Source organism: Schistocerca americana, chromosome 1 (genome assembly GCF_021461395.2).
Source record: "Schistocerca americana isolate TAMUIC-IGC-003095 chromosome 1, iqSchAmer2.1, whole genome shotgun sequence".
NCBI classification, from domain to species: Eukaryota; Metazoa; Arthropoda; class Insecta; order Orthoptera; family Acrididae; genus Schistocerca; species Schistocerca americana.
Window position 1 is genome coordinate 251,777,115 of NC_060119.1, and position 8,204 is coordinate 251,785,318.

Sequence of the window (8,204 nt, forward strand, 5' to 3'; positions counted from 1 at the left end):
TGAACGCGCGAGGTATTATAACGAGTGTACAGACCTCTGATTAGTCAGTCTGCATTTGTCTGCACCAGTCTGTACCAGTCTGCATTAGTCTGTACCAGTCTGTACGAGTTCTACATTTGTCTGTACCAGTCTATAGTCAAGTTTCAGTCTGCGCCTAATAAGATTACCATATTCCTGTACATAGCCATGAAGATAAATGTATAGACACTTTTGTCAAGCTGGCCGGGGTGGCCGAGCGGTTCTAGGCGCTACATTCTGGAACCGCGCGGCCTCTACGGTCGCAGGTTCGAATGCTGCCTCGGGCATAGATGTGTGTGATGTCCTTAGGTTAGTTAGGTTTAAGTAATTCTAAGTTCTAGAGGACTGATGACCTTAGAAGTTAAGTCCCATAGTGCTCAGAGCCACTTTTGTCAAGTATCAGAGATATATGTGAGAATAAGATTAACGTACCAATACCAAAGGAACTTCAGATTGTCAATTGTACACAGCATCCCGAACCAAGTTAAGTAAATTTTATGCTTGTTATTATTTTAATAAATGTGTGTGAAAATTAATAAAGTTGTGTTTAAAGTTGGTCACCATCAATCTGCTACTCGAAGCGTGCAAGTGGCATTTCTATCGTCTGACCTAACGGCAGAACATAAACACGCCACGATAAGACCACGAGACATATTGCTGACACTCGCCTAATTCGTTAGAGCGACAAGTCAAATAATCTGATGGTGTGTGTACAGAAGGTCTTACAGTACGCACACTACACAAACCCTTTTGGATGAAGCGTGCACTGATGATGAAAATACAGTACACCGACCCGACTGATGAACCAAAACACTAAGTTCACTTACTCAACAGAGCATTGTTCCCGTACAACAGCGATTTTGCGTGTCATAGTTCGGCAAGTCGTTCGTATGCTTTTTTTTTTTGGAGATACGTGGCATCAGATGTCTACGAACAGGTCAAGCGTTCCTGCAAGTTTAAGGCCAGTGTTTCGTTGGCCCGGGTTTTTATCCCCCAGTAGTTCCCAGAAATGTTACATCTGGATCAGATATGGCGAATTATGTCATCAATATAGCTATCGTACTCCTGAAACCATTTAGAACGATTCTGGTCATTAGACACAGACAGTTATCCTGCTGAAAGATATCTTCGGCGTCTGTGACATGAAGCGTGAATGGGAGCACTGCTTATCAAGAGCACAACTTTTTCGCTGCCACAAATCATTTTTGGAAGGTCGAAAACACGTTGAAGATGAAATTCGCTCAGGGACACCTTCAATTTCAAAAACCGACGTAAACGGCGAACGTGTGTATGATGTGAGTTCAGATTGAAGTTTAACAATAACGATGATGAGTCGCCTATTAAACTTGAAAATTTTCGCAGTACATCAAATTCTGACAACTTTGCACATGCGAGAGGTTTGTCCCAAAATCGTGCCTAAAACCTCACAGTTGAGCTGAAGGACAATCGAAGGAACGTGTGCGTTGATCTTCTTGAAAATATTTCCAGTGATTACGAACAGTTCAGTTGTGTGATCACAGGTGATAAATCCTGGAATTTTGACTACGATCCTGAGACTAAACGGCAAAGTGAGGAGTGGCACGCTGAGACATCTCCTTGACCGAAAAAAGCTCGAATGAGCAAATCAAAGAACAAAACATTGCTGATGTGCCTTTGTGACAGTATGTGTATCGTGTATAAATAAATTGTTCTTCCAGGACAAACCGTCATTTGTTTTACAAAGATGTCCTTGAAAGCTTTAGGACATTGCAGACGAATGGATGCTGCATTATGAGAACACCCTACGTTCCACAACCATTTCCATCACGGAAAATTTTACCTCAAAAGTCGTTTTTGTTGGTCTACAGCCGCTCTGTTCGCCTGATCTGAGTCCTTGTGACTCTTTTCTTTTCCCGAAATTGAAGTGTCTTAAAAGGACTCTGGAGAACACTGAACAGAATGTGACGGACATATTAAAGGCCTTATCAGCTGCAACCTTCCAACTCCCCTACCAATACTGGAAACAACCACTCCGCTGGTGTATAGCTGCCACAGGAAACTAACTTGAAGGGGACAATACTGTTGTTTGAAAAACATAAAAAAACTGGTAGATAAAAAATCTTTCTCATTATTTTTCTCGCACACATCGTATCATAAGCTGTCGACATACAAAGAAATCAAAATTAAAATGTGTTTCTAATATTAATTATGAAGTTATGTATGCTTGCTATTTTTTAGGCTGCTTGTTTATCCAATCATGACGTAAACACGTTTGGGCAAAGTTCAATATATTCTCTATGTCAAAGCTAAGCAAAACATTAGGATCTTTTTAACTCATTTTTTTAAAATTTTTATTTCATACCCATACAGGTTGAGCGTACTGCTCCACTAATGACCTACTAAAGTTCCATAGACTACGCAGCCACATACAGTATGTGATCAAAAGTGTCCGGACACCCCCAAAAACATACGTTTCTCACATTAGCGGCATTCTGCTGCCACCTACTGCCAGGGACTCCATATCAGCGTCCTCAGCAGTCATTAGACATCGTGAGAGAGCACAGTGAGACGCCCCGTGGAACTCACGGACTTCGAACGTGGTTACGGTGATTGCATATCACTTGTGTATACTTCTGTACGCGAGATTTCAACGCTCCTAAACATCCCTAGGTCCATTGTTTACGATGTGATAGTGAAGTGAAAAAGGGACACGTACAGCACAAAAACGTACTGGTCGACCTCGTCTGTTGACTGACAGAGACTGCCGACAGTTGAAGAGGGTATATCTAGATCGTCACACAGGAATTCCAAACTGCGTCAGCATCCATTGCAAGTACTGTGACAGTTAGGCGGGGGGTGAGAAAACTTTGATTTCATGGTCGAGCGGCTACTCATAAGCCACACATTACGCCGGTAAATGCCAAACCTCGCCTCGCTTTGTGTAAGGAGCGTAGACATTGGACGACTGAACAGTGGAGAAACGTTGTGTGGAGTTACGAATCACGGTACACAATGTGACGATCCGATGGCAGGGTGTGGTTATAGCGAATGCCCGATGAACGTCATCTGCCAGCGTGTGTACTGCCAACACTAAAATCCGGAGATGGTGATGTTATGGTGCTGTCGTGTTTTTCATGGAGGGAGCTTGAAACCCTTGTTTTGCGTGGCACTATCACAGCGCAGGCCTACATTGATGTTTTAAGCACCTTCTTGCTTCCCACTGTTGGAGAGCAATTCGGGGATGGAGATTGCATCGAGCACCTCTTCATAATGCACTGCATGTGGCGGAGTGGTTACACGACACTAACATCCCTGTAGTGAACTGGCCTGCAAAGAGTCCTGTACTATATCCTATAGAACATTTTAGAGATGTTTTGGAACGCCGACTTCGTCTCAGTCTCACCGACCGACATCGATACCTCTCCTCAGTGCAGCACTCCGTGAAGAATGGGGTGCCATTCCCCAAGAAACCTTTGAGCACCTGATTGAAAGCCTGGGAGAGTGGCAGCTGCTATCAAGGCTATGTATGGGTGGGTCGACATCATATTTAATTCCAGCATTATCAATGGAGGGCGCCATGAACTTGTAAGTCATTTTCAGCCAGGTGTCCGGATATTTTTGATTATATAGTGTATCGGATGTGGCGCAGAGTTTCTATGGGATTGGATGTTGGTTAGAGGCTGTGCAAGCATTGTCTCCTAACCATGTGTATTCTCATTTTATTAACACAATTTTCAGATTGCATTAATAAGGCAAAACAAACCAGAATTCCCACTCAGTTTTCCAAATGACTTAACGCCTTATACAATGACATAAAATTAGGAAAACAAGTTGTAGGGCCACAATAAAAATATAGCATTAAGAGGGCACTAATGGATATACAATCATAAAATCTTAGTCTAATGTGCATATACATCATCCAATACAAGTACTTTGCCACCTTGAAAATAACTTGATAAAACGGGCACTCTGTATAACCTACAACGCAAGCTAGTCATCAAGGTATCACATGGACATCCCACTATGACCAAAATCTTAATTAACAATTAATTTAAAAAATTAAGAAATCACAGATATAACACAGCCAAATACAAAATCTGCAATGACACAGTAACGAAATGTACACCAGTTCTGAAGGTACTTAGAAAGGCAGCTGAAATCATTATCATGAAAATACATTTCTGAAGATAATTCACTGCTTTAAAGTACTGAGGAGAAAGTGGCCAGTTCTATCACTAGCCTTACAATCAAGCGACACCTCGAACGAGAGATGGGAACCAGCTTTATTTTAATTATGGGGCGCAATTGAAAGACATGCAAACCTTGTGTATGTAGAGGTGTACCTATTTATGCGTCTAAAGAGTAGACTATGACCCTGCGCAAAACGAATTTGACAGTTTCGGTATAATGACTGTATCCTCATAGACGTTTCGCAACAAATGCGCCACACTAATACAGTTCCTACGTGTGCAACTTAACAAATCTCTTACGTTTATTCTGTTAAAATACTTCCTATTACACACGGTCCTGTCACATTTGCTCAACGACCTCTCACAGACCACAGATGGTAGGAGCAGCATTGAAAGTAGTGGGTGGTTATACGAAGTGTGTCGGAGGGGGGGGGGGGGGGGGGGGGGACGAGAAAAACAGTGCAATATGTCGTAATGTGGAAACGGAGCGATTCAAAAGGGCGCGATCATGGGCATTCGGACCAAGAGTTCGGCAGCGATTAAAGTATACCGTATAAGTAAAAATGGCCCTATTCAAAACCGGCCCTGTGGCAACTCTTTGTCGTACGATGGGCCATAGATGACAGGGGTGAATGACGGCTGCGGATATGTGTATGGGAGAATAGACGTAAGAAACTGACAACCCCGTCTCCTCAACGTTCGTTCAACGTTTGGACCGCCACAGCAGACACCAGTTTCATGCCCGCAAGCTGAGTGCTGTTCATCGGCGACGAAGCCGGAATTTGCACGTCCATACCGTAACTGGACGACCACTGAGTGGCAACGGGTGGACGACTCTAGATTATCCATCGGAGAGATGGCCGGTGGCATATATGGCGTGCAACATCTGAAAGCCAACACAAGCAACAATCGTTGAAAAATTTGAATTTACAATGAAATCCAGACCTGTAGCTGCTTACAGGCATTGAGAAATCAATAGAGACAGTTGAAAAAGGGTGTGCCCCGACCAGGACTCGAACCCGGGATCTCCTGCTTACACGGCAGACGCTCTGACGGTGTGAGCCACCGAGGACACAGAAGATTGTGCGACTGCAGAGAATTATCTCTGGCACGCTCCCCATGAGACCCATATTCCCAACTTTCTGTCCACACACTACATTTGTGGCCCCTGCCCACCATACTCATTATTCGAGGCAGTCAGTCTACCGATTCCCGTAGGAGTTCGGGCAATATCAGTGCATTCGCACTGAAGAAGATCATTGGACTGTAAGCCTTATCTATATGATGATGGTATCAAATGGTTCAAATGGCTGGGACTCAACTTCTGAGGTCATTAGTCCCCTAGAACTTAGAACTAGTTAAACCTAACTAACCTAAGAACATCACACACATCCATGCCCGAGGCAGGATTAGAACCTGCGACCGTAGCGCTCTCGCGGTTCCAGACCGCAGCACCTAGAACCTCATGGCCACGTCGGCCGGCTGATGATGGTATCATCTCCATATAATAGTTGAAAGGGTCCAGAACATATGAGGCAGCGGTGTGGGCTGGGGAATGTTTTTTGGTATCCCCCAACTGATCTCGTCATTCTAGAAGACATAATGCATCAACCCAAGCATGAATCTATCCTTGAGGAACAACATGCAGTAGATTTTCCTCGGCGGGATGGCATCTAGCAACAGGACAACGCAACGTGTCACATAGCCCGTAGTTTACGTGAGTGGTTTAGAAAGCACTAAATTCCCCGGATTTAAATCCATTGTCCGCAGCTCGTGGTCGTGCGGTAGCGTTCTCGCTTCCCACGCCCGGGTTCTCCGGTTCGATTCCCGGCGGGGTCAGTTATTTTCTCTGCCTCGTGATGACTGGGTGTTGTGTGATGTCCTTAGATTAGTTAGGTTTAAGTAGTTCTAAGTTCTAGAGGACTGATGACCATATATGTTAAGTCCGATAGTGCTCAGAGCCATTTGAACCAGTTTTTTTTTTTTCAAATCCATTTCTGTTGGCGTCACTGACTACAGTTGGATTCTGCGTGATCTCTTATTCTCCCCTGGCGTAGCAGTTCATCACTACTTCCTACAAATGGCTGCCCAATATGAACAAATTTAGTTGAAAACCACCAAAATATTGCTCCGGAAAGTAATCCAAATCAAAGTCAAACTAAATAAGTCTTAAACAACTCAGAGGAGGGCTTATGGACAAGATTGGACGTGGTATTATAGGGGGGGGGGGGGGGGGATTCTGCATTATTAATGAGTACACCCTGACTATAATTATTTGTTCAAAGGTTTTCATATTTGTTCAGAGTTTCACTCCACACAAAATTTATGCTATGGCCTTTTAGTTATTTAACAGCTCTAATTCTGTTTTTAAACTTCAGTTTACACGTAAGGTTCAATCTTTCCAAAGACGCAGCCGATTCACATGCCGCAGTCCATACTCACGTTTACTTAATCTATATTAATTCTTGCCAGTAATTGTTTCTTTACGCTTTTTCCACCCTCGTGTCTTAATTCAGGCTCTATCAGCCATTTGTCGTACTTAATGCAAACGATGTCCATCATTGAACGTTCCGAAAATTGCCTAGAATTTTCTCTGCTAGTTCGTGGATTTTCACCATTCTCATAAACATACCTGTGTGCAAAGAAAAGATAACATCAAATATGAAATGAAGCTACGCAAAAACGAAAACAAAATGTAGAACCGGAAATAGCATCTAACTGGAACAGATACATACCTAACAAAATTTCTATATAACATACTTTCTGAAATGCAACCTCTGTCCCCTCTTCAGCTGCCCTTTCCCCTTCCCTGGCTCTCTCTCATAAATCGGCAGTCCTTGTATAGTCCAATGTAAACATCTTAAAACATATCTAACGCACCGCCTTTACACAACGTCATAGCCTCAGTCTTCATCACTCCACTGTATCTGTCACAGCCAAGTCCACCTTAATCTGTACAGTTAAAATACTTTTTTATGCATCCTTCTCCGCAAGTCACCGCCAAAATACCACTCCTCAAATTTTTTCTTGCAAAATTTCATAAAACTTTCTGCTCTATCGTGCTTACATTCCAACTATTAACTGTCGCTTAAAAGCACGTATTACACGTATTTCCAGCTCACATGGCACCTGAGATAATTTACAACAACTTCTGCATAATACCGATTTACGAAATAGAAAATATACTTACAAACATTCTCATAAACATACCTGTGTGCAAAGAAAAGATAACATCAAATATGAAATGAAGCTACGCAAAAACGAAAACAAAATGTAGAACCGGAAATAGCATCTAACTGGAACAGATACATACCTAACAAAATTTCTATATAACATACTTTCTGAAATGCAACTTCTTAGATGAATAGATTAGAAACATGCATTCTGTCCATACACTGGTGGCGAGTTAATTCATCATAAAAGTGCAAAAACAGATAGTTAAATAAATACTACTAAACATTAAGTAACGGTTAGGGATTTGAGACTTGTCTGTCAGTTAATAATGATAAAGCTTTACTGGGTAAATATTGTACCAGTATTGACAATATATTAACACCATAACAAATATTCTGCGAGGAACAACTCGTCGAGATGAATTATACATCAGCCCAGCCATATAGTCTCAGCATTGGGTAACGCAAATGGATTCTTCCGATTCATTGGTAGATGCTGGTAAATTTCAGTCCTAGTCAAAACAAAATGCTTGTAACGTTCCTATTTGATACAGTTCAAACGTTTTGCGGCTATTTCAGGTCAGATTTTTTTTGCAACCAATGCAGTTTAAATTAACACAGGTCTTGAAACATATTTCAAGAACGCTGAGGGAACATAGAACAGAAACTACTCAGAATCTAAACTGCTAAATACGCGAATAAAAAAAATGGTTCAAATGGCTCTGAGTACTATGGGACTTAACATCTGTGGTCGTCAGTCCCCTAGAACGAAGAACTACTTAAATTTAACTAACCTAAGGACATCACACACATCCATGCCCGAGGCAGGATGCAACCTGCGATT